At 45.8% G+C, this 23,929-nt stretch overlaps 1 pseudogene; it reads left to right on the forward strand.

Moving 5' to 3' along the window:
• Positions 1-21,154: 21,154 nt before the first annotated feature.
• On the forward strand, positions 21,155-22,920 carry LOC136311167 (receptor tyrosine-protein kinase erbB-2 pseudogene; annotated as a pseudogene).
• The last annotated feature ends 1,009 nt before the right edge of the window (positions 22,921-23,929 follow it).

Here is a 23,929-nt window from a genome sequence, read left to right on the forward strand (position 1 = left end):
ATAAATTCAATGCAATACCAATTAAAATACCAATGACTTACTTCAAAAATATAGAACACATATTCCAAAAATGTATATGGAACCAAAGGAGAACATGAATAGCCTCAGCAATCTTGAAAAGGAAGAATAAAGTGGGAAGTATCACACTTCCGGATATCAAGTTATACTACAAGGCCATTGTACTCAAAACAGCCTGGTGCTGGCATAAGAACAGGCATATAGATCAATGGAACAGAACTGAGAACCCAGAAATAAACCCACACTTTTATGGACAACTGATATTTGACAAAGGAGATAAGAGCATACATTGGAGTAAAGACAGCCTCTTCAACAAATGGTGTTGGGAAAATTGGACAGCAACCTGCAAAAAAATGAAACTAGACCACCAACTTACACCATTCACAAAAATAAACTCAAAATGGATAAAAGACTTAAATGTAAGCCGTAAAACCACAAGCATCTTAGAAGAAAACATAGGCAGTAAGCTCTCTGATATCTCTCGCAGCAATATATTTGCCGATTTATCTCCATGGGCAAGTGAAATAAAAGACAGGATAAATAAATGGGACTATATCAAACTAAAAAGCTTTTGCACAGCTAAAGACCATAAGAACAGCATAAAAATACAAACTATACAATGGGACTATATCAAACTAAAAAGCTTTTGCACAGCTAAAGACCATAAGAACAGCATAAAAATACAAACTATACAATGAGAGAATATATTTGACAATACGTCTGATAAGGGGTTAATAACCAAAATTTATAAAGAACTTGTAAAACTCAATACCAGGAAGACAAACAATCCAATCAAAAAATGGGCAAAAGAAATTAATAGACACTTCTCCATAGAGGACATACAGATGGCCAATAGGCATATGAAAAAATGCTCAACATCACTAATCATTAGAGAAATGCAAATTAAAACCACAATGAGATATCATCTCACACCAGTCAGAATGGCGCTCATCAACAAAACAACACAGAGTAAGTGCTGGCAAGGATGTGGAGAAAAGGGAACCCTCCTGCACTGCTCTTGGGAATGCAGACTGGTGCAGCCTCTGTTGAAAACAGTATGGAGATTCCTCAAAAAATTAAAAATCGAACTGCCTTTTGACCCAGCTATCCCACTTTTAGGAATATACCCCAAGAACACCATAGCACTGTTTCAAAGAAGAAATGCACCGCCATGTTTATGACAGTATTGTTCACAATAGCAAAGATCTGGAACAGCCCAAGTGTCCGTCAGTGGATGAGTGGATTAAAAAGCTTTGGTACATATATACTATGGAATACTACTCAGCCATAAGAAATGATGACATCGGATCATTTACAACAACATGGATGGACCTTGATAACATTATACTGAGTGAAATAAGTAAATTAGAGAAAACTAAGAACTATATGATTCCATACATAGGTGGGACATAAAAATGAGACTCAGAGACATGGACAAAAGTGTGGGGTTATGAGGTGGGAAGGAGGAGAGGGGTGGGGTTGAGGGAGGGGAGGAGCACAAAGAAAACCAGTTAAAATGTGACGGAAGACAATTGGACTTTGGGTGATGGGAATGTAGCATAATCAAATGTCAAAATAACCTAGAGATGTTTTTTCTGAACATATGTACCCTGATTTATCAATGTCACCTCATTAAAATTAATTTAAAAAAATTATTTTCAGCCAGCATTATCTCATAAACTAGAGGAGACGGTGATATGTTACAAGTGAACTTCACATAGAGTAGAACTATAAAAGAGGCCCTGCTCTTATTTATAGTAAACAAAACGTTTAGCTTCAAAGTGTATACCTGAGACCTGGCCTACTTGGATTTAGTGAATAATATGCTATATAAATGTTCATGATTTCAATTTGGCTTTTTCAATATTGTTGCCAAGACAGACTAGTCTGAAAAGGTTCCTACCCACAGGAATTATATAAACTACTAGAAAAGACAAGGAATGAATATTCAATTGAAACCTGTTCAGGTAAAAATATTGGATAGGAAAAGGCCACAGAGAAGCAGTCGGGAAAACAAATTATATTCTTGTTAATTTACAAGGTGAGTCTGCATGCGCAGCCCAACTAGGATTTGCAGAGAGGGCAGTATGAGGAGGACAGGTAACTCAGAGACCATTTGACTACAAAGAGATCCTCTGTAGCAGGGGGAGGCAGGTATGTTAAGGGGAAAGATTTATATTTGGGGCAAAGACACACTTAAAAACACAGAAACAGGCCCTGGCCGGTTGGCTCAGTGGTAGAGCGTCAGCCTGGCGTGCGGGGGACCCGGGTTCGATTCCCAGCCAGGGCACATAGGAGAAGCGCCCATTTGCTTCTCCACCCCCCCTACCCCCTCCTTCCTTTCTGTCTCTCTCTTCCCCTCCCGCAGCCAAGGCTCCTTTGGAGCAAAGATGGCCCGGGCACTGGGGATGGCTCCTTGGCCTCTGCCCCAGGCGCTAGAGTGGCTCTGGTCGCGGCAGAGCGACGCCCCGGAGGGGCAGAGCATCGCCCCCTGGTGGGCAGAGCGTCGCCCCTGGTGGGCGTGCCGGGTGGATCCCAGTCGGGCGCATGCGGGAGTCTGACTGTCTCTCCCCGTTTCCAGCTTCAAAAAATACAAAAATACAAAACAAACAAACAAAAAACCCCCACAGAAACAGCAAGCAAGACGTTTTTACATCTTTTCTGTCCAGTGTCAGCTGCCTTTCTCTGTATCTTTACATTGTAACTTCTTCATCGGGTACATCTGTCTCCAGCTAACCTGGAAGAGTCTTACCTTTTCTTACTGTTCCTCACATTGCTACTTTGCACATAGTAGGTGGTCAAAAGGATCTCACTCCATTGAAGGCAGAAGTTTCACCACTCCACATGTGAAAAAGGACTCCGATTTTACTCTCCAAGTTCAACAATCACAAAAGTCAAACAAAACCAGAAACCTCCGCCTCTTGGCGATCAAGGGTTTTAAAGTGCTGTTGGACTGAAACCAGCATATACATTTCCAGAGCTTTGTAATCATTAACTATTCTCCACCATCCTCAGAAATGTGAACTTGGATAAGCTCCAAGCACCTGAACAACAAACCAACAGCTCCCAACCAGAGACCCCAAGACCCCATCCTCTGCTGGGGCCAGACTCCCGGAGACAAAGCGTTTTTTATTGACATAAACTGTCTTGCTTCCAAAGCTGGAATCCCAAGAACCAGGCAAAGGAGAAGACTCAGTGGCAGGATGTCATATTGAGTTAAGAAGGCCAACCTGTGAACAGTTTGTCTCTCTGTGCTCAGCCCAGACTGGAGGAGACACAGGGCAAACATATACAGTGGCTTCTGAAAGGCCCCGGCACTTAACACTTGAACACCCAGACAATCGCTGTCTTTAGCTTGGAGTGTGGGAAAAGGTGCAGACAGTGGAATGTTTTTCTTAAACAGACGGACAGTGCCCCACACAGAGTAGCAGAGCTGCCAGCTGCAGGCCTGGGCAGCGTGATGCCCACAAACTCCTGAGCGTGTCAATCAGGGCTGTCTGCTTAACAAACCTGCGGTGGGGACCCAAGCCCTCTCCTCTCTGTCTAATCCCACCTCTCCCAATCGCCTCATCTAGGGCCCCAACTGCTGGCACATTTAGAAGATGCAACCTCAGCATAGCAATAGGTGTCCCTTAGTTTCAGGAGGATAATTTACTTCTCGGAAAACTCCAACAGGAAGTGACATTCTCTGCATCCCATCCTGAATTACCTCTGAATGTTTCTTGACTGAAGCAGTTTAGGATGACCTAGCAAGCCAAGCACAGAAGAGGGCTTCAATTTGTGCCAAAAATCAGTAAATGCTCACTAAAATCTACTGAGTTTCAAACATAGCAATACGCTAAGCACCTTACCTCTATCGTCTCGCTTATTCCTCCTAAGAGGATTGAAATTTTGGAACACTATAAACCCCGTTTGACTGGTAGGAAAGCAGAGGTTTAGGGAAACTAGGTTAGCAGTCCTCAGAGTGTGGACTGGGCCTACAGCATTAACATCACCAGGGAACTTGTTAGCAATGAGCATCCTCAGGCCCCATCCCAGACCCACTAAATCAGAAACTCTGTGGACAGGGCTAGCAATAAATTTCAACAAGCCCTGCAGGTGATTATGATGCAGCTTACCTAAAACCACACAGCCAAAGTATCCAAACACCAGCACTTTGGCTTCAGAACCCTGTTCCTAACCTCTGTGCAATAGGTTTATCAGGACACAGATATGAACGGGCCTGTCTCCCACTTACAATCACAAACTTCACATTTACAGACTCGGCCATCATTAATAGATGCTTGATCTGCTAAAAAAAAAAAAAACGTCTGGTCAGATTTGCAAGAGGGATAAAAAGGGAGAAGTAGCCTGCCTTTTCTACATTAAGGCTTCTTTTTGACTCCATGGGGCACTGTCACATTCCTCAGAGGCACAAAGAATTCCTAAACTCTAAATGTTTCACCCACCCTTGCCACCAAAGCATTCCCAGAGGCCACACCCCAGCCTATGGAATCTTCATTTCACACCCAAGAAAGCAGACAGAGCAACTCAGAGGAATGAAGTGGAGAGTAGCTGATACTAAAAACTAAGCATCTATATAAATTTCCAAGGGATGCCAAAATAAAATACCACAAACTGGGGGTTTAGAACGATGGAGATCTATTGTGACCCAGTTCTTGTAGATAGAAGTCTAAAATTAGGGTGTTGACAAGGCCACACTCCCTCTGAAACCTGTAGAAGGATCTTCCCCTGCCTCTTCCAGCTGCTAGCAGCCCAGAGGTTTCTTGGCTTGTGAGAGCATAATTCACACGATGTTCTCCCTGGGTCTTCCTTCTGTGTGTGTTTGCCTCTGTGTCCAAATTTCTCTTTTTAATAAGGAGACAAGTCATATTGGATGAAAAGTCCATTTACTCCAGTCTGACCTCATCTTAACTAACTCCATCTGCAATGACCACCTTTCCAAATAAGGTCATATTCTGAGTTGCCGGGGGTTAGGACTTCAACATGAATTTGGGGGAGGACATAATTCAACTATAACATAAAGGGGAGGATTAAACTGACATCAATGAGGCCATCTACCTGGAGGTAGATGACATCATGGCTGATGATCAAAACAATCTGGTGCTTGTTCAAACAAGAACTTCCCAAGCCCTGTCCCAAACATTCTGAATTAGAGATTCAGAGATTTGTATGTTAATAAGCAATCTTGTGATTCCGATGTAGCCAGCCCTTCAACGCTCTCAAATTTAGGAAGCCTTATTCTAGCCAGCCCTCATGGGATGCTCAACATTCTAGCCCATGTGAGAACCAAGTACCTCTGAGGTGGTCCCCAGATTTCCTTAACATTCCATCCTTCGGGATGTTCTTCCAACACAGATGATTTTATTGAGTGGGAGGCAAGTTGAACCAGATTCCCTGGAATACATTTCCACTAACCCAATACCTTCCCCTCCCCTTCAGAGAATAAGCAATGAGGCCACTGAGAGCAGGCACCCAACTCAGGGTGGGAGGCATAGGACACCTTCACTGCTCTGAGCTGAGCCTGGGAGAGCAGCCGCATGGAACACAGAGAAGCAGAGGTCAGCAAGCAAACACAGCAGGAAAGAATGAGCACCACATCTGCCCTGACAGCCACAACTCTTCCCCACCTGCCTCACAGACTCCCAGGGGGCAGCCAAGACAAGGGAGGCTTGGCTGTAACTGTACTTGCCAGATAAGGAGTATTATACAGCAGCAAAGAGCAATAGAATGAGCCCTGGACTCTAGATTCACCAACTCATTCTACTTCTCAGAAGCCCTGTTTCTTCAGCTGTGTGGTTCTAATCATTGATCTTCTCATGACAAGGAACAGATACCCCTCAAGCCAGCCCACAAGAGGGGAAAGACAGGTCCTGACCCTGGCCAGTTGCTCAGTGGATAGAGCATCAGTCTGGATCAATCTCCAGTCAGAGCACACATGAGAAGCCACCATCTGTTTCTATTCCCTTCCCTCTCCCCCTTCTCTCTCTTTTCTCCTCCCACAGCCAGTGACTCAATTGGTTCAAACAACAGCCCCAGGCACTGAGGATAGCTCACTTGATTTGAGCATTGGCCCCAGTTGGGGGTTGCTGGGGTGGATCCCAGTCGGGGAGCATGCAGGAGTCTATCTCACTATTTCCCCCACTTTCACTTAAAAAAAAGAAGAAGAAGACAGGTCCCATGGAATGCAAGGGCAGGAAAGGACTCAGCTGCCTTCATGGAAACCAAGAAGTACTAAGAATTGTGATTTTATCTTTTAAGGGCTGCATGACCCATCTCTCTTCCTTGTGCCTCTGCTCACTTTCCCTTTCTCTTGAGGAAAGGGCTTTCTCTGCTCCTATCTCTGTGTATACAGCAGTCATCCTGCTTGACTTAGCCCCCCAGGACTGCCTGGCCCCCATCTCAGTGCCTGGAGCTCCGTGGCTCAGTTCCTCAGTGTTCTCATTCTAAACTTTCAGAAGAATCTGAGTCCCTCCTGCCTGAGGCAAGCTTTCTTCATCTGGTGAGTTATGACTGACAGTAGGTCACACAGGACAAACCGACAAACCCAGGCCCCTCAGCTGGCACCTCCTGACAGGCTGTGGGTAGAAGCAGAACCAGATTGGGGTGCTGTAGTGGGCAACACCCCAAGGCAGGTCTACAACAGTAATACCAAAATGTCTCCACCATTTTTCAGGCATCTACTAGAGGGCAGATACTGAGCTTCACTCGAACCTATAACCCTCATTTCCAACACTCAAGCTAAATTACAAATACGGAAGCATAGGCGCACAGAACCGAGGTCATCACCTAAGACCACTCAGCGAGCAAGGGACAGGGACGGAAAAGGAACTCCAGCTCAGGGCACCAGATTCCACAGCCGCGCGTTTTTCTTTTTACCACTCAGCCTGGGGCTATTAGACCAGGAAACTGTGCCAATTTACCCCATCAGAGAAAAATACGGAGGTAAACAATCTCCACCCTGCCTATCTGCCAGATTACATCAATTAAAAACTAAAAATCACGGACTGAAATATGCACTGGAAAGGCTGTACAAGTTAAATGCAAAGTCATGAGCGTGCCTGCTACCACAGTCCCAGAGAGCGGGCTATGTTCGCTGGGCATCTCCCTGAGGACTGCGGAGCACGTGTTCACCTCCCGGCTGACGCCAGAACTGGTCTGCCCACAGCAGCACTGTTAGCAGCTGGCCCAGACCCCCTGCAAAGAACTGTCTGCTGCTTAACGTCTGTTCATATGACCGCACATAAACAAAACCTGAATTCTCAACCCAGAGCTTGACACTCCAAGGCAACTGCTGTTTGAGCTAGAGTCACTTTCTTGTTTTCCATAAGAAATTTAGTCTCAATTGCCAAAATAGTTGATCAGCTGGGCTCCAATTATGCCTAACAGAGCATAAACCAGGGGTCCCCAAACTACGGCCCCCGCGGGCCACATGCGGCCCCCTGAGGCCATTTATCCGGCCCCCGCCGCACTTCCAGAAGGGGCACCTCTTTCATTGGTGGTCAGTGAGAGGAGCATAGTTCCCATTGAAATACTGGTCAGTTTGTTGATTTAAATTTACTTGTTCTTTATTTTAAATATTGTATTTGTTCCTGTTTTGTTTTTTTACTTTAAAATAAGATGTGTGCAGTGTGCATAGGGATTTGTTCATAGTTTTTTTTTTATAGCCCGGCTCTCCAACGGTCTGAGGGACAGTGAACTGGCCCCCTGTGTAAAAAGTTTGGGGACCTCTGGCGTAAACCACACTCACGGGTGATTCTCAATGGTAATGCCACCCATCAAACCCTAGGATGGGCTTCAGGCCCGTGAGGATGTTGTCCCAGAAGAGATGAGTGTTTCAGAGGCTTGTTCACACTCCGACATAGTGGGGAAGAGCTCAAACCACGGCACAAACCCTGCCTTTCGGCTCTCACGATGCTTCATGTTATGTGGCGCTGGGCTAGGCTTCCGCCCAGTCAGTTGTCCAGTCAAACGCTGGTCTAGATCAGCCCACGTGGGTGTGCCGCAGGAATGTTTAAAACACGCGGTACCTGACTCTTTAGTCAGAGGCACTGACCTCTTTTCCCTTAGACTCTCAAATAAAAAAATGACAACAGCCAACACAACAATAGCCGTCTGGTGTGAATAAATCAAAATTATACCTTTCTTTTTTTTTGTCAAATCAGCAAAAAAATATATTTTTGGTGTGCCGCAGAATTTTAGTGATGAATTTACTTACATATGCCATGAGATGAAAATATTAAAAATCACTGGTCTAGATGTTGCTGTGATGGTATTTTGCAGATATGATTAATGTTTTTAATCAGTTGACTTTAACTAAAGCAGATTACCATCTACAAATATTGATCGACTTACAACCTATGCAACTTACGACCGTTCGACTTTACGACCACAATCACTAGCCACAACTGCTCCACGTCTGGCAGCGCAAGCGTTGCCCAGCTGGGCGTAAAACAGTGCGGACCAGCTTCCAGCAGCACTACCATCTCCACGTGCACCATTTCAACTGTTTGTGTCTTGGATATGTTTCATCAAACCCCTCCCAAGATGTCTACCAAGAGGAAATTGTCTTTGCAAATATTAAACCAGTTGTACTGGTAATGCAGTGTTTTACTTAAACCTGATGAATGTGCTTGACCTGTGGTGGCGCAGTGGATAAAGCTTCAACCTGGAAATGCTGAGGTTGCCGGTTCAAAACCCTGGGCTTGCCTGGTCAAGGCACATATAGGAGTTGATCCTTCCTGCTCCTCCCCCCCTTCTCTATAATAAATAAATAAAATCTTTAAAAAAAAACCAAAAAAAAAAAAACCCTGATGAATGTGAAAATAAGAAACAAAATGATGTAGAGATGATACAAATGGCATAAAATGAACAAAGAAAATTATGATATATAACAATAATGAAAGAAAATTATGATAAAATATGACTTAACGATTTTTATAACATCATTTCACCATACTGTACATATAGCCTACTCAACTTACGACCAAATCATGTTACCAATCACGGTCGTAAGTCGAGCACTAGCTGTATCATGTTAGTGGGCCTCATCCAATCAATTAAAGGGCTTAAAACCAAAAACTAAGCTTTCACAGGAAAGAAGTAATTCTGTGTCAAGAAATTCTGACCTGCCCTACAGATGGAGCTTGGCCTGATGACATTCACCTCATATTGACTAACTCCTGCAGGCGGGGCACTGGGCCAGCCCAGGACAGAAAAGCAGCCCATGATGTGCGGTGCCCAGGTGCGGGTATTACACAGTGAGCCTCCTCCTGCCTTGAGCTCCTCTCTCTCCCCCGAAGACTCAAGTAGCCTCAAAGAACTCACTGAGGTTGGTGAAGTTCCTCACTACTCAAGGTGTGGACCATAGACCAGCTATAGGGGGCATCACCTGGGAGCTTATTAGAAATGTAGAAGGTCAGGCCCCACGTCAGACCTACTGAATTAGAATCTACATTTCAACAAGATTCCTCAATTATTCAAATACACAGAAAGTTCAAGCGGCACCGTGATTGAAGGCAGCCTGAAATTCCAGGACGAACACTGGAATGTTAAGAGGTATGTCAGTTGTTAAGAAATATGGGTGGAGTTCCTGACAAGACTCTAGACAGCTTTGAGCACTTGAGCAAAACTAACAAGGAAATGGACATGCTCCAAACTAATAAGAATAGGTCAGCTGGTGAGGTTTCACTATGTACTAGGCACTAAACTAGGCAATTTGTATGCCTTTGAAAAAGACTTTGCGCCCTGGCCGGTTGGCTCAGCGGTAGAGCGTCGGCCTAGCGTGCGGAGGACCCGGGTTCGATTCCCGGCCAGGGCACACAGGAGAAGCGCCCATTTGCTTCTCCACCCCTCCGCCGCGCTTTCCTCTCTGTCTCTCTCTTCCCCTCCCGCAGCCAAGGCTCCATTGGAGCAGAGATGGCCCGGGCGCTGGGGATGGCTCTGTGGCCTCTGCCTCAGGCGCTAGAGTGGCTCTGGTCGCAATATGGCGACGCCCAGGATGGGCAGAGCGTCGCCCCTGGTGGGCGTGCCGGGTGGATCCCGGTCGGGCGCATGCGGGAGTCTGTCTGACTGTCTCTCCCCGTTTCCAGCTTCAGAAAAATGAAAAAATGAAAAGAAAAAAAAAAAAAGAAAAAGACTTTGCTTATTTTTAAATAGGCTTATTTGGGTAGGTTTTGTTTGTTTGTTTTATTTTGCTATTGAATTGCATATATTACTTTTTTTTATATTAACCTATTATCAAATAAATGGTTTGCAAATGCTAATTTTCTCCCATTCCATAGATTGCCTTTTCATTTTGTTGATTGTTTCCTTTGCTGTGCAGAAGCTTTTTAGTTTAATGTAGTGCCACCTACTTGTTTATTTTTGCCTTTGTTGCCTGTGTTTTTAGTGTCATATCCAAAAAATCATTGCCAATGCCAACATCAAAGAGTTTTTTTCCTATGTTTTCTTCTCAAGAGTTTTATGGTTTCAGGTCTTATACTTAAGTGTTTAATCTATTTAGAATTAAATTTTTTTTGTACATGGTATAAGAAAAGGGTCAAATTTCCTTTCTTTTCCTCTTTATTTATTTATTTTTTTTTGCCTATGGATATTTATTTTTCCCAACACCATGTATTGAAGAGACTACCCTTTCCCCATTATGGATTCTTGGCACCCTTGTCAAAGATCAGTTGACCACATATGCATGTATTTATTTCTGGGATCTCTCTTGACCTGTAAATGGTTCTATTCATTTGTAAATCTCTAGGGCCTAACCCAGAGCCTGACACACAGCCAGCAGTTAGTAACTGTTAGATGTAAGACAGATGATCATAGGCAGCTCTCAATCATTATCACCCATCCCCACTCCCCACAAGGAAGTTGGAGAATGGGCTGCGATCCACAGAGGAAAACCACCCTCCCCTTGATTAATAAATAACAAACAAGACTGCTACTAAAAACTACATAGCTCAGGTTTATCCATTTTGACTCATCGCTACTGTGGAGCCACAATGAGCACAAATAACTGTTCATAATCCTGATGACTGTTAGGTGGACAGGGTTGTACTGTTGTGTTCAAAACATAGAAGATAAATCACGTATGTCAATTGAAAATGTCGAGCGCATTCCAACATCACTGTGGCTTCACTAAAAATCCCGATCAAAAAGGAATAAAACTAAGTTGAATACTTCTATGTTTAAGGCACTGCAATGTTAATTCAAACACCAGTGTTGTTGGTCTAAGAGGGAAACGTATTCAGTTATATAATAGCTTAGACAAGTTCTTGTAAGCAAATTCTCTTTTCAATATAAAAACCTTCTTTCAGAAGCCAGCATCACTTTAATAAGGGACTAATTTAGCGGTAAATGAAATAATCCATTGCAGTTCAGAGCCCTACTTTGTGTGGTCTACTTAGAAACCTATTGCAAAGGCTTCGTCCCAAGCCGCTTGGCTATGATGGTGTTTAAAAAAGAGTAATTTCTTTTCCAATTCAGGTTGCCGTTTATCAAAGCTGCAATTCTTCCCTTTCGGGTTCAATTTCATGTTCATTTGCTTGTTTACCAAGTCTCAGTGGGTCTTTTTACCCCCATACGTAAATACGCCTCCAACTTTGAGTGAGGGCCAAGGATTTCTAAAAGCAAGTCAGACTTCAGAATGTTGTTCTTTCCTGTAGGAAGACCTTATCAGATCTCATCACACTAATATTGATTTTGCAAAAAATAAACTCACTAATGTGAAGCCCAACTTTTGGGGCCAGCGACAATGAAAACATCATGAGTGTAACTGTGAGTTCAGCTAGCAAAGGTTTCTTCCATTCTTCAAATACAGCAAAGAAACTGCTAAGAGACATTCAATGCTCAGGTCTGTAATCTTCTATGGTCTGTAATTCTGGGTGTCCCAAAGCAAATATAATTGGAAGCGGAGATATCCTCTAGCGACCAGTGACTAGCCCAACACAGTCATTTGGGTTGAAATAATTGATTTCAAAAGGAAGGACTTCTCTAGATTAAGGAATAATCGTGTTTACAGTTGATCTTTGAGATGTGTGAGGAGTTTTGCTTGCTAGTTTGTTCACCAGAAGAGAGAAATGTTGGAAAATTAGAGGAAGAATTTCTTCAGTGCTCATTGTTGATCTCCCTGCTGAGACGTCTAAAGAGAAATCATTTATATGTGCTTCAGCTCCATCTTCTTCTTTCTGGCCTTGTACATTAGGGAAAGCAGAGAGGTTCACTTTTCTCTGCTAAAGGTCTGGCCCAGTATTGATTATTGAGAGCCAAATCCTTAGATAAGCACTTGACATTCAACATACCATAAGTTTTCACAACCTAATAAGGCACGTATATATAAGCTCCATTTTATAAATGAGGAAAATGAGGCCCAAAGGGTTAATGAGCCTACCCAGGATTGCACAGCTTGGAAAAACAAGACCTGGACTTAAAAAATACTGGTCTGTCTGACTCACGACTTCTGCTGGTTTGCCTCCCCAACTTTGGGTCGTTTACCATTGGCATCAGGCGATTGCCTTGGTCCGTCCCCATGAGATCTTTCCTTCCCCTCAGTCCTCCTCTTCCTCCCTCCAGGCTGAGAGATTTGCTGCAGGCTGTCTTCTAGTCCCCCATCTTCTCCGGGCTGTCCATGAGGGAAACATCTCTGAGCAGGTTACCCGCCTGTATCTCTTCTTTCTCATTTATCTCCACCTACTACAGCACATCGAGGCTCTCGAAAATGTGGTGCCTGACAGATGAGGGTTCAGACCCCCTCTTCTAAAGTCTCACTCATCTCATCTCAGAAATACCCTCAACTTGAGATTCCTTCTATTTCATCATCCAAATTACAGCTAAAAAAAGATTCATTCGAATCCACAGTCCCTTTTGTCACCCACCAAGAGAGACCAGCTCCACCTGTGCAAGAAGAACACACAAGAAAAGAATAAAGAGGCCCTGGCCAGTTGGCTCAGCGGTAGAGCGTCGGCCTGGCGTGCAGGAGTCCTGGGTTCGATTCCCAACCAGGGCACACAGGAGAGGCATCCATCTGCTTCTCCACCCCTCCCCCTCTCCTTCCTCTTTGTCTTTCTCTCCCCCTCCCGCAGCCAAGGCTCCATTAAAGCAAAGATGGCCCGGGCGCTGAGGATGGCTTTGTGGCCTCTGCCTCAGGCGCTAGAGTGGCTCTGGTTGCAACAGAGCGATGCCCCAGAAGGGCAGAGCATCGCCCCCTGGTGGGCATGCCGGCTGGATCCCGGTCGGGCGCATGCGGGAGTCTCTCTGCTGCCTCCCCGTTTCCAGCTTCGGAAAAATGAAAAACAAAATTAAAAAATAAAAAATAAAATAAAAAGAAAAGAAAAAAGGAAAGAAGAAAAGAAAATGGAGAGAAGAGAGATGGGGGATGGGATGTAGTTCTGCCGATAGCCAACAGCAAACCTCTTTCCCACCACTACTATATTGTAAAAGCCCAGAAAAATTGAACAATTTTGAATTTGGGGGCGGGGAAGAATCCAGGAGGAATTTAACAAAATTGCAATTATTAACTGCTTATTCACTGTTTATTTTCATTGCGTTTTGTTTTTCTTTATTTCTTTACTTAAGAACAGGACACAGGAAAACCAAACCAACGAGCTGAGTTCTGTGATGCCAAAGAAAAGTTGACCTGTGACTTTTATAGATTAACAAGGCCTACTCTCTACTAAAGAAAGAGGTGAACAAATAGGCATTTTGAGTTCTAAATTAAAGTACTAAAAATCCAAGTGAACAACTGCATATACAAAAAACACAACTTCCTAGCCTGGAGAGCCCTTTGGAATTCATGACACTGCCCAGAGACACAGTGGTTCAGTGGAAAGAGCACTGTATTTGGTGGCTTTTTCCCAATCCTCCACACTGCCAAGCTGTGTGACCTTGGAAAAGTGGCTTACCCTCTCTGAACTTCAGTTTCCTCAACTATAATATGCAAACAATTTGAATTTTAGCAGGGGTTCCCAAACTTTTTACACAGAGGGCCAGTTCACTGTCCCTCAGACCGTTGGAGGGCCGCCACATACAGTGCTCCTCTCACTGACAACCAATGAAAGAGGTGGCCCTTCCGGAAGTGCGGTGGGGGGCTGGATAAATGGCCTCAGGGGGTTGCATGCGGCCCCGCTGTAGTTTGGGGACGCCTGCAGAGGGTTGTTGTAAGAATTAAGTAAGTTATTAATACACAAAAGGACCTCAAATACTAGTTAAATTCTGATGGTGATGGCCTCTAATACACACACTGTAAGCAGCCACTGCCCTCCCGAAATTTTCTGAATATCCCATAGCCCTCCGGGCAATTCACCAAAGTTTGCCCACATCAAGGGTCCTAGAATACCTATAACTTGTTCCCGTTGGCTTCCCCTTCCTCCCCTATCCCGCATAAAATTCCATTCTCTTATTTAACTAAACAGAGTTGAGAGACAAGCAAATGAGTCTTTGTTTGAAAGTCATTCTCATTACAGTATAATGGCCACAGGTAAAACGCCTGGGCAGCTTTGCCGCTTCCCCACATAGTGACTCTGGTTAACAACTTCAGCTGTGTTGGCCTTGCAGCATCTTAATCTCTTCTTCTTTCTTTTTTTTTTTTTTTTTTTTGCATTTTTCTGAAGCTGGAAACAGGGAGAGACAGTCAGACAGACTCCCGCATGCGCCCGACCGGGATCCACCCGGCACGCCCACCAGGGGCGAAGCTCTGCCCACCAGGGGGCGATGCTCTGCCCATCCTGGGGGTCGCCATGTTGCGACCAGAGCCACTCTAGCGCCTGGGGCAGAGGCCATGGAGCCATCCCCAGTGCCTGGGCCATCTTTGCTCCAATGGAGCCTTGGCCGCGGGAGGGGAAGAGAGAGACAGAGAGGAAGGAGAGGGGGAGGGGTGGAGAAGCAAATGGGCGCTTCTCCTGTGTGCCCTGGCTGGGAATCGAACCCGGGTCCTCCGCACGCTAGGCCGACGCTCTACCGCTGAGCCAACCGGCCAGGGCTTAATTTCTTCTTTACTTTCCTGCCCTGTACATTGAAATCATGGAGTCAGACGGTTGGCAAACTCCTGTTCAGCCTGATTAGTCATTGGGTCGCCAACATTTATTTGGGGTCAGTAAATGCTACTTTCTCCACCTGAGTGACTGGGAGTTTTCTCTCCCAAGTCCTTAGCCTTCACCTTCCAGGCCTCGCCAGCATCTCTCAGCTGGGCCTCTCCCCGCAGCTTAGTCCCCAGCGTGGGCGCCCGGATCTACTTACTCCAACAGCAGTAAATCCTCAATGCAACCCATATGCAGATGTTTGTACTGATCTTACTCAAATCCTACTCATGACACAAAGGTTTTGAGGTGACTTCGAATAAAAGAGAGGATAAGATTAATTACAGTATACATATTAGATATAGCTGAAGTCACTAACTGGGCCCTTAATTGGCCAAATGAGGTAGGTGTTTCACAGGGTATCTGACCTTCCTTGCAGACTGCAGGTTGGACATAAATTCTGCCCAACGGTCTCCATTCTCTGCTCTTGCACTTCCCATCTACTTCTAGTATCCAGCGCGCTAGGGCTCCCCATCCCCGCACCCCAACCCATCCTTGTCCCAGAAGCAGAATGAAGGCAGTAAGACCAGGCAATAGGCAGTTGCCTCTTCTCTGGACCCTGCCTCCATGGGGGAGCAAACAGTTGTTCTTATTCTTTCTCTTGTGCTTTAACTACTAATCTTTGGGGCATCTTAACAACCTTTGCAGCTCATCCCTGTTTCCTATAGATGAGAGAGGTTCCTGCCCCTGCTGTCCTCAAGAATCATTCAAATCATTCCAAGAGCTTTAGAAGTGCTGATGCCTGGGCCTCAACCCAATAGATTAAGAATCTCTGTTAGAAAGGCCTGGGAATCTGTGTGTGTAAAGCTCCTGGGGTGATTCCAACATGCAAACAGGGTTGAAATCCACTTCTGTTGATTTTCACCTTTGGGCCTCCTGCCTTACATTGCTGGTATTTCCCGGTCCCTAAATATATTATAATTCAATATTCCTTGGGGTTGTGGGGAAGGGGAACAGGAAAAGCAAAGACAATGTCAGTACTCTCACCCTAAAGCAATTAAAAAAGAAACAGCAATAGGAAATAATTTTCACTTAAGGGGAACAAAATAATTACATATGGCATAACATACTTTTTAAGTAGTTTTACTAGTGATTACAAAATATGGGCAGGTTTTATTTATTCATATATTGCTTCATAAAAGGAATTCACTTTGTTTTCAGATAGAATACATTATATTCAACTGAGCAAATTCTTGATTCCCACATTTAATTAGTGACAAAATAGTTTTGGGCAGATATAAGCAAATTGTATCAGAAGTCCATCCCTGTGATGCATTACCAGTCATTAAAAGGGAAAAGGATAGAGGGATCTGTCTTCTTTGAAGCTAAAAGGCAACTTTGTACAAATGGGATGAGAGGCATTTATTCAACCATGTGTTGAATTTCTACCTGGTACCAGACACTGCTCCAGGCCTGGTAATGGGGCTGCAATTTGAACCTCTCATCTTATGCTCTTCCCTGTCAAGGCCTGAGAATTGATTATTTATATGCTTACTTCTAATTCAATAATCCAACAACATTTTGATCTTTTTTTGTTTTCCATTATTTTACTTTTCTGCAATGGTCTGTCTTCATTATCACTGAGTTTCACTTTGGTCTCAATCTCTTTGATCTGATTATTCCAAAATGCTTTCCTACAATTCTTCTGGAGTTCTTACACACAATTCAGCCAGTTTCATATTCCTTAAAATGTATTAATTTCTCATTAATTATATAAAGAAAAAACTCTTAAAGGCAGTCACAACTTGTTATTAGTGTGCCAGCCTAAATCAATAAACAGACTTAGTCTTGTCACCTGAACTTAGGGAGAAAGTACCAAAGCATTTAACATATATGTAGACTAGCAACTCATTTACCTGCATCTAGGAAGCAAACTCATCCTCTTTCAAAAATTTCCAAAAACCTTCCAGAGCTATTTAACCATTTAGATCAGAAATTTCACATTGTCAGCTGGCTGGCTAATTGAGCTGACATATGTGTTTTAATTAGCACTGACAGTATCTTTTTTATTACATTTTTGTGTCTTATTTTTATTTGTGGGAATAACATTGGTTATTAGAATCATATAGGTTTCAAGAGTACATTTCTATAACACATGATCTGTATGTTGCATTGTGTGCTTGCCACTCAAAGTCAAACCATCTCCCATCACCACATATTTGGACCCCTTTGTGCCCCACCACCCCCTTTGCATGTCTTTGAAAGCACCACGCCTTTAATTGCATACATGCAATTCATTTCACTAATTTACATTACCTTCTGGCTCTTGACATTTGAATGTACATATTACCCCTCATAAAGACAGAAATCTTTCTGAAAAGTGGTACGTACTTCCCAGTTTCCTTAAACAGAGTATCTGAAATACAATTTAATCTTCTCTTGACAATTCAAAGTTATCACTGTAAAACTCAGTGATTCTGCCATGCAGAAATGCCCTTGTGAATTATTCAGATAATGGGACACTCAATCCTCTCAGGCTGCTATGCTTCTTGAGGTTTTTGTTGTTGTTGTTTTGGTTTTTTTTGTACTTCTCCGAAGTTGGAAACGGGGAGGCAGTCAGACAGACTCCCGCATGCGCCCGACCGGGATCCACCCGGCATGCCTACCAGGGGGCGATGCTCTGCCCCTCTGGGGCACCGCTCTGTTGCAACCAGAGCCATTCCAGTGCCTGAGGCAGAGGCCACAGAGCCATCCTCAGTGCCCGGGCCAACTTTGCTCCAATGGAACCTTGGCTGTGGGAGGGAAGAGAGAGACAGAGAGGAAGGAGAGGAAGGAGAGGGGGAGGGGTGGAAAAGCAGATGGGCACTTCTCCTGTGTGCCCTGGTCGGGAATCGAACCCGGGACTCCTGCACACCAGGCTGACACTCTACCACTGAGCCAACCGGCCAGGGCCTGCTTCTTGAGTTTTTAAAATGGTCTTTATCTTGTCCCTTCCTATCTGATTGTGATATTTCATTTTACTGTTGCCAGTGTGACTACTACCACTACCTTCCCCCCCACACACACACATTTACAAATACACTTTTGACATACACAAACCTTTCTAACCCACCACTGTTCTGTGGGCAAGGAAATAGGAAGGCAATTTAATTAGAAGTGTGTGCAAAATAGTAGTAAACAGGCTGAGTTAGAAAGCCCTCGAGGAAGATGCCTCTTTATAATAAACTTCAGTGCAAGTTCTTCATTTACCATTTGACAGTTCAGAAGTCATCATTGTTCAGTTACAGGCTCTTGAAAACAGAATGGTTTATAAACATCTGATTCCTGCGTAATGAGAGTTAGCAATTAAAATGATGAGCATTGGCTTTCCCATGAAGAATCAAAAACTTACTAGGCTAAATAAAAAGCATGTGCACTGCCCTTCAGTTTTGGGCCATCACTGCCAACTACAAAACGAACAGCCAAAGACGTTATACACTTCCTTTGAGTTGATTGGGAAGCAGTAAGAACATCTGTGCACCCAGGACGGTCATATGAGTTATTCGTGTAAGCAGCAAGCTACTTCGCGTTAACTGGACAGCTCTGCCCAAGCTAGCCCCGCCGAGAATCTCTTCTCATTCTGCACTCAGTGGTCACAAAAGCAGCTCGGGCAGAGGGACCAGGGCTGCCTTGCTCCTGCCACATCTAATCAGACCCACTGCCCACCCTGCCCAGATTTTTGTTTCTTCTCACCTGGGTGAATGTTATGGCCCTCCCATCTCCCAACCCCCCAGCTAAACTTCTGCCTCCCATCTCTCTCTTCCTGAGCCATCCTGGCCAAATCTTCTAACACTCTGCCCTCACTGCATTGCTTCCAGCTAAAGGCAAATTTCAGTCTGTCTCCCTGTTAGCTGGGGGAGGGGGGAGACTACTTTCCTGAATCCCCATTATTCACTTCTGCCTCTCCTTACTGCAGCCCCCAGAACAGGGGTCCCCAAACTTTTTACACAGGGGGCCAGTTCACTGTCCTTCAGACTGTTGGAGGGCCGGACTATAAAAAAAACTATGAACAAATCCCTATGCACAATGCACATATCTTATTTTAAAGTTAAAAAAAAAAAACAGGAACAAATACAATATTTAAAATAAAGAACAAGTAAATTAAATCAACAAACTGACCAGTCTTTCAATGGGAACAATGGACCTGCTTTTGGCTAATGAGATGGTCAATGTGCTCCTCTCACCGACCACCAATGAAAGAGGTGCCCCTTCCGGAAGTGCGGCGGGGGCCGGATAAATGGCCTTAAGGGGCCGCATGTGGCCCGCGGGCCGTAGTTTGGGGACCCCTGCCCCAGAGTCATATCCAGGCACCAATCTCTCTCTGCTTTCCCACCAGGACATAATCATTGCCGCTTCCTGACTGCACTCTTGTTCTTTGCCCTTCCGCGACACAGATGGCCTTTCCTGTCTGTCCAAATTCCACCCACCCATTCTCTACCCAAGAAGACGTTCCTGAGCACCCGGCTCATTCAGCTCCTCAGAGTCCCCAACATTGAAAGCCTTCCTTTTCTTTTCTAACTATCCTGGTCATAGGCCCTGGATCTGAGGAGGGGTCTTACCTAAAATTTCTTTGGTGCCTCCTGCCCAGTTTTTAGCCTTCTAAATACTGACATGTTCAAGGAACACAAATGACCTTGTAAATGAAGAGGATACTAAGGAAGGCGAGGTTTCTATCTGGAGAAAGTGCAGTATCTCTCCCACAATGACACATTGCCCTTCAAGCTCCATGTAGAAAGTACAAGTGGGCCAGGTTCCCAGATATCTAGCAAAGCGAGGACAAAGCGGCCACCTCCCCTCCCCCAGCCTACCGCACACTTGCCAGAAAGCAGTTAAAATGCACATCAACGTGTTCTTCTTTTCGTTTGGAAAGGAAATGAGACTTGACGTTCTGTTTCTCCCATTTCATTAAAGATGGGGGTCATCCATCCCAGGAAGGGTAAGGGCAGTTTCCAAGAGAAAGAAGACTTGTAGGGGAGTGGAGGTGGGAATTATGGGGGAATTGGCTCATCCCTTCCCAAGAGCCTGCTTCACCCTTTGAAGAGAACAAGCCCAGCTTTCATAGTGAATTGTTTTCAGGGTGGCCTCTGCCAGGACTCGGCTCTCGCTAACTAAGGCAATACCCAGAAGGACGTCCAGGCAGGACTGCCAGAGGAGGTGGCACTCAGACAGCTGGGAGATAAGGGAGGCAGTGGAGAAGGGGAGAGGAGGAGAGCGAGAAGGCAGGGTGGATGTGGCAAAGGGCAGCCCTGAAAAAGCTAAACCTGGAAGTCTCTCTCTCTTACTCTCTCTTTCTTTTCTCTCTCTTTTCTCTCTCTGTATCTCTCTGTCTCTGTCTCTCTCTCTCTCTCTCTCTCTCTCTCTCACACACACACACATACACACACACACTCCTGTAAGAAACACATTCTTTCTTCCCCCCCCTTCTCTAACTCCCTAAGGCAGGGGTCCCCAAACTTTTTACACAGGGGGCCAGTTCACTGTCCCTCAGACCATTGGAGGGCCGGACTATAAAAAAAAACTATGAACAAATCCCTATGCACACTGCACATATCTTATTATAAAGTAAAAAAACAAAACAGGAACAAATACGATATTTAAAATAAAGAACAAGTAAATTAAAATCAACAAACCAGTATTTCAATGGGAACTATGGGCCTGCTTTTGGCTAATGAGATGGTCAATGTGCCCCTCTCACTGACCACCAATGAAAGAGGTGCCCCTTCCGAAAGTGCAGTGGGGGCCGGATAAATGGCCTCAGGGGGCCGCATGCGGCCCGCGGACAGTAGTTTGGGGACCTCTGCCCTAAGGCATGTCTATAAATAAACAATAAGACCCCAGCTGGCCAAAGGCCCATTATTAACTTTTGCAACGTTCTGGCTGTTAAGTGTCTGAGTCCTCTCACTGTTCCTCACTCCATGGTTTGCAAAGCCTTTTCCCATATGTAATCTTCACCCGATTCCTACATCACACACAGGAACCCCTCTTTATCGGTTCCATATGCAGAATCATGGAAAACCCCACACCCGCACACTCAAAGTTTTTAGCCTTAATACTATAAGCTTCAGATGGTGCTACTCAAAAACAAGTCGCCTATGATCTCGGAGGAAGCATATGCGATGTCTGGTGTGGGCTCCTCCTATGTGTCGCCCTTCCTGGGCATCTGCCTGACCTCCATGGTGCAGCTGGTGACACAGCCTCTGCCCTATGTTTGCCTCCTAGATCACATTTAAGAAGACTGCAGACGCCTGGGCTTCCAGGACCTGCTGAGCTGGTCTGTGCAGATTGCCAAGGAAACGAGCTACTTGGAGGTCATGTGGCCTGTGTACAGGAACATGGCTGTCCAGAATGTGCTCGTCAGCAGTCCCACACACGTCAAGTCAAGATCACAGACTTGGGGTTGGCTCGGCTGCTAGACATTGATGAGATGGAGTACCACGTGGAGGGGGGCAAGGTGCCCCAAGTGGATGGCACTGGAGTCCATTCTCCGCCAGTGGTTCACCAACCAGAGTGATGTGTGGAGCTATGGTGTGATTGTGATCATTTAAAAGACGATGACTTTTGGAGCCAAACCTTATGATGGGATCCCAGCCAGGGTAGCCCTGACCTGCTAGAGAAGGAGGAATGGCTCCCCCAGGCCCCCATCTGCAGCACTGATGTCTACAGGGTCAAGGTCAGATGTTGGATGATTGACTGTGAATGTTGGCCTCCAACCCAGGAGTGAAAGCCAAATTCTCCCTCATGGCCAGGGACCCCCAGCACTTTGTGGTCATTCAGAATAAGGACTGCCAGCCCCTCGGATAACACCTTCTACCAATCACTGCTGGAGGATGGCAACATGGGGGACCTGGTAGATTGCTGAGGAGTACCCGGTAGCCCCAGCGAGGCTTCTTCAGCCCAAACTCTGCCCCAGGTGCTGGGGCACGGCCCACCACAGGTATCACAGCTCATCTGCTCTGAGTCTCCCCCGGCACCCTCGGAACGGGCGGGCTCTGATGGGTTTGATGGCGACTTGGGAATGAGGTCAGTCGAAGGGCTGCAGAGCCTCCCTCACCTGACCCCAGTCCTCTACAGCGGTACAGTAGGGACCCCACAGTACCCCTGCCCCCTGAGACTGATGGCTATATTACCCCCCTGACCTGCAGCCCCAGCTGGGATATGGGAACCAGCCAGAGGTTCACCTGAAACACCCCTCTGCCTCCTCCTCAACCTGCTGGTGCCATTCCGGAAAGGCCTGAGACTCTCCTGCAAAGAATGGGGTTATCAAAGGCCTGACCAGTGGTGGTGCAGTGAAGAGAGCATCGACCTGGGACACAGAGAACCCAGATTTGAAACCCCAAAGTCATCAGCTTGAGCACAGGCTCACCAGCTTGAGTGCAGGGTTGCTGGCTTGAGCATGGGAACCTAGACATGACCCCATGGTGACTGGCTTGAGCCCAAAGTTGCTGGCTTGAGCAAGGGGTCACTTGCTCTGCTGGAGCCCCCCAGTCAAGGCACATGTGAGAAAGCAATCAATGAACAACTAAGGTGCCATGGCGAAGAATGGATGCTTCTCATCTCTCTCCCTTCCTATTTGTCTGTCCCTGTCTGTCCCTCTCTCTGCCTTTGTCTCTCTCAGAATGGGGTTATCAAAGATGTTCTTGCCTTTGGGGGTGCTGTGGAGAGCCCTGAGGGCTTGGCACCCCATGGCAGCGTTGCCCTTCAGCCCCACCCTCCTCCAGCCTTCAGCCTTTAGCCTTCAGCCCAGCCTTGACAACCTCCATTACTGGGGACAAGACCCATCAGAGTGGGGCTTTCCATCCAGCACTTTGAAGGGACCTCAGAGAGCCCTGAGGGCCTAGGCCTGGACATGCCAGTGTGAGCCAGGAGGCCAGTCCACTTTGGCCCTGCTGACCCCTCAGAGAATGGGCAAGGCTTGGCTTCTGGCTAATGCCAGGAGGGGAGGACATGGGGAGAGGGCCCTTGGACACATCCAGTGGAGCCTGCCATACCAGGAAACTTCCTTCCTATTTTAATTTTTATTTTTTTAAGGTTTTTTTTTATTCTTTTTTTTTTTTTTTTCTTAGAGAGGAGAGGGAGAGACAGAGAGAGGAGAGACAGAGAGAGAAGTGGGGGAGGAGCTGGAAGCATCAACTCCCATATGTGCCTTGACCAGGCAAGCCCAGGGTTTCGAACTGGCGACCTCAGCATTTCCAGGTCTACGCTTTACCCAGTGCGCCACCACAGGTCAGGCACTTCCTTCCTATTTTAATTCCCCAGTGACTGAGAGGGGCCACGCCTGGTTGGAGGAGGAGGAATCTCCGGGAAGGAAGTCTTCATGGATGTGGAGCCCCGCCCCAGCGGACCCTAGGGTCCAGTGGATGCCACAGCTGCAGTGTCCTCACCTGAAGGCCCAGCCAGCCTGGCTCTCTTCTTCCAGATCCCTGGCACTGAAGGACCTGGGAAAGCTGGGCCTAGGAGGACAAGAGGCTGGAAGGGAGTGTCTGGGACGAAAGCAATCCATTCAGAGACTATCCCTGAACCCTGCTCTACCCGCAGGAAGAAGGGAGCAGTACTAGCACCTAGATCTAGTTCTTGAACAGTGCTTTTTTGTTTTTTTTATTTATATTCTTTTGTGTGTTTCCTTTTTTTTTTTAAGATTAAATAAGGACTGGGGGGGTGGGTATTATGGAATGGGGTGGTCCCTGGGGTGGAGGGAGGGTTGTCCCTTCACCACACCTACTTTCTCTATCTGCAAATATATTCTGGGGGGAAAATGTTGCCTATGGACAAGCCATATGTATCTAAAAGTGACATTTGCATACCTCTAATAATAAGAGCCGGCCCTGGCCAGTTGGTGCAGTGGTAGAGCATCGGCCTGGTGTGCGGGG

Source organism: Saccopteryx bilineata, chromosome 7 (genome assembly GCF_036850765.1).
Source record: "Saccopteryx bilineata isolate mSacBil1 chromosome 7, mSacBil1_pri_phased_curated, whole genome shotgun sequence".
Lineage (NCBI taxonomy): Eukaryota > Metazoa > Chordata > Mammalia > Chiroptera > Emballonuridae > Saccopteryx > Saccopteryx bilineata.